This window comes from Uloborus diversus, unplaced genomic scaffold, assembly GCF_026930045.1.
Source record: "Uloborus diversus isolate 005 unplaced genomic scaffold, Udiv.v.3.1 scaffold_12, whole genome shotgun sequence".
Taxonomy (NCBI): Eukaryota; Metazoa; Arthropoda; class Arachnida; order Araneae; family Uloboridae; genus Uloborus; species Uloborus diversus.
The window spans coordinates 7,241,091-7,244,806 of NW_026557876.1; positions in this window are offsets into that span (position 1 = coordinate 7,241,091).

Below are 3,716 nucleotides of genomic sequence, written 5' to 3' on the forward strand. Positions count from 1 at the left end.
AGGTAAAGTTACAGTTACAGGACATCGGTTTAACTCCACTGCTAGCAGATGAGCCACTTATTTGGAAAAACGAAACAATAATATGGTGCTTTCAATCATTTAATAGTTTAAATGCATTTTCTCAGACAATCTAAGTAAAATCTGTAAAAGAAATGCTTTTCTTTCAAAAAAAACATTAGAAACGTTTTTAAGTCTTTTTTTTAATTAATTCTCTGTGTTTGTCAATAATGAAATAATTCAATTTGGCAACTTCTTTTCTTTGCCATGGTGACCAGTGCGTTTTCGATCGAATCCTTTTAATAGATATAAGCCTATGTAAATATTTCTTTGCTTTTATTTATTAGCATTAGATTCCTTGTGTTTGTTCTTCAAATTCAAATATTCTCAAAATTTATTTCATATTCCCTTTCTCTGTACCATTTTGATCTGTTCATTAATGAGAAATTGAATAAAATTTCAGCTTGAGAAAGAATATAATAATCCAACCCAAAAATTACCGGTTTCAATAAAAGGACAACTTTTTCAATTCTTCACCTCTAGATTGATTTTCTTTGAATGGGTCAACATAGAGGCAGTGGGAAAATATTTCTGAAATCTTACTTTTAACTTTTTATGTAAAAAAATCTTCCTTAATGCGTTTAGTTTGTGATGTTTTGCTCCCCAAACTTCAAGTTCAGATTTTCAATTAAATTGAAATTAACTTTAAGCTTCCTTTTTTTAAAAAAATCTATTTTGTAGTTGAAAAAAGAAAAAAAAAATCTTACAGCTTTGGTTTTGTTATAAGATATGTAACACATCCATATTCTTCTCTTGCACATCATTTCAAATTTTTTCAGGTTGGGGGGGAAGGGTGAAGCATGTGTACTCAAAGCAAATTTTATTAGTAAACAAAAAAACAGGAACGCTTTCATATACATCAATTTTTCAAAGTCATCTGAGCAATATCACCCCTCTAAATGATGGGCCTGATTTTTTTTTTTTTTTTTTCATTTATTCATGTTTTTCTATTTTTTAAAAAAAAAAATCAGACCAGTTTTAAATTTCAAAAAGTAGTTTAGCACTGAAAACTTTATATTATGAAAAAGCTCAATGATTTAGGAAAAGTCAAGGCAGAATTCAGCTTTAACTGAAGATACAGAAAAGCAGTTAGCAAACAAATTTGGTTTAGGGTCAAAATGACCTCTTCAAGGGCGCCCATATAGGGGGCAAGGGGGTTTGGGCCCCCCTTACAAATTAGAATTTCCTTGCTTTTAGTACTTTTTTCTTTGCAAAAATGTAAAAACATTTCTTTTCCAGCTGTTAACGAATAAGTTATTAAAAATGTCAAATTTTTATGACTCTAATCTGTCCTGAAATCGGTTTCCATGGGGAAAATATCCTGCTAAACCATTGTTAAAATATTTGAGCCCCCCCCCCCTTACAATTTTGCATATGGGCGCCCATGTACCCCTTCCATAGTTCTTGTGTTAAAACACTGGATAATTTTGTTGAATTTCAGAGGAAATATTGGTGTGGTTTGGTCCCTGTTATTTATGAATGATTATTTCTCCAAATTTCTATATTTCCAGTTATACATTGAGGCTCATTATTTTAGAGGATCAATTTCCCCCTCCTCCCCATAAGGTCCCCATTAGTCAGGCAGACAAAGTTACTGATCTAGGGGTCTTAATAAGTCAGGATTTAAAGTTCAGCTAACACAGTGCAACATTGCTAATAACAAAGCCAATAAGATGCTTGGTTTTATCAATAGATCTATTTCAAACAAATCTAAAGAAGTTCTTCTGCTCTTATATAGAAGTTTGGTAAGACCCCATTTGGAGTATGCTGTTCAGTTTTGGTCTCCTTATCTTAAGAAAGACATTAATGTATTGGAAAGGGTTCAAAGGCGAGCTACAAGGCTAATAAATGGACTTTTCCACTTAGATTATGATTCCAGGCTTAGAAGGCTAAAAATGTACAGTCTGGGGCAAAGAAGAGACCGAGGGGACATGATTCAGTTGTTTAAATTTATTAAAATGAAACATGTTACGGGGCGAAAGTTAAGCACTGAAAACAGGACAAGGGGTCATTGTTTTAAGCTACTTAAATCTCAGGCTAACATGGATGTTAGGAAAAATTATTATTGTAGCAGGGTAGTGGAACCTCGGAACAGCTTATCGGAAGAGGTGGTAATGAGCACGGGAGTAGATAGTTTTAAGAGGGCCATTGATCTTCACTGGGGATTGTAAATTGACTAGGATCAGTCTAGCTGGGCCCAGAACCTGTTGCTGGTCGTCACTTTTGTATTTGTATAATCTTTCAAAAAATTTAAGGTAATAACATACAGGGGTGCCAACCCCCTTAAAAGCAAGAGTGCACCTCCCTAAATATCACAACCCCCATAAAAATTTCAGCGGTGCAGTCTGCGCCATGACTCCCCTAGATGGACACCCCTGTAACATAAAAACATACATGGGTCTCAAAAAACAGGCAATTTTGGCTTAAAAAATAAATAAAAAATTTTGTTTTATTTTTCCTTTTTTATGTCTATGCAGTTAACCATATTTTATGGAGAGAAAAAAATACCAGGAGAAATTGCTTGCCTTAATTACAGCTTTAATTCATTTAGTATATGCTTTCATCATACAAAAATCAAGAAATACTACAAAGGACCTCCCCCCCCCCCAAATAAAGGGGGGAATTACCCCTCTAAACAACCCCACCTAAAAATTTCACTCTGACTTCAATCTTCATGACCCCCCCCCCCCCCCATGAATGTGTTATTTATGCTGAGTTGAAACACTTTTAATCTTTTCAATACTACTGAGAAAGTAACCCAACTAAACTCAGTGTGAGTAATGCATCCTCTTTTCAGTGAATTCCATTAAGGCGAAATAAATGCTCTCAAGGTCAGACTTCACTTCAGGGTTTAAGCTGGGTTCAAAAGTTCTTTAGCATAAAAGCTAAAATTGATGGAAAAATGTTAGCAAAATGCTAAAATGTTACACATTCTTATATATTTATATATGCCTCAGTGTGTTTCATCTCCAGTTGAAAATAAAATTCATATTTCATTTGTGACATCCTTGAAGAAATAAGTACAACAGCAGTTCTTTCAAAACATAAAATAAAAAAAGAAAACATGATTGGTGTTTAGAACGTTGCAGTTACCTCCTCCTAATAAAGCAGTTTTTGGGGGGACATAATGCTGGATAAGACTAATAGTTATTGAACTCAATTGTAGTTTAAACATCTCAGCTAAGATTTAAAAAAGTTTAAGTTGATTATCGCCACGCACGCTTCCTCTCTAGGCTCATACATTTCTTCTTTATTTAAAAAAATAATTTATTTTTTATTTGAGCAAAAAAGCGAAAATGCATTGCTTTATTTTCGCAATTCAGATAGTGTTTTCGCATTATGCGAAAAATGCGACCATAGCGGAAACCCTGCTTCACTTCTTATCAAAACTAATTGTCCAGTAATACTTTCATATACTACTATTATGTCCCAATTTAGATGTTTTCTGAACATGTTCTCAAATTGAATCAAAGTATTATGATACGGATGAAATTTTTGATATTTCTTCGTGAAACATGATTACAATCTTTCTATTTTGTATTAATTGTTTGTTTCTTCCTATCTTAGCTTATAAAGCCCGAGAAATAGGATTCTGTTGTATGTAAGATTTTCTAAAAAAGTTGAGGTAAATATGCTTTTTCATACATATTTTTATCATT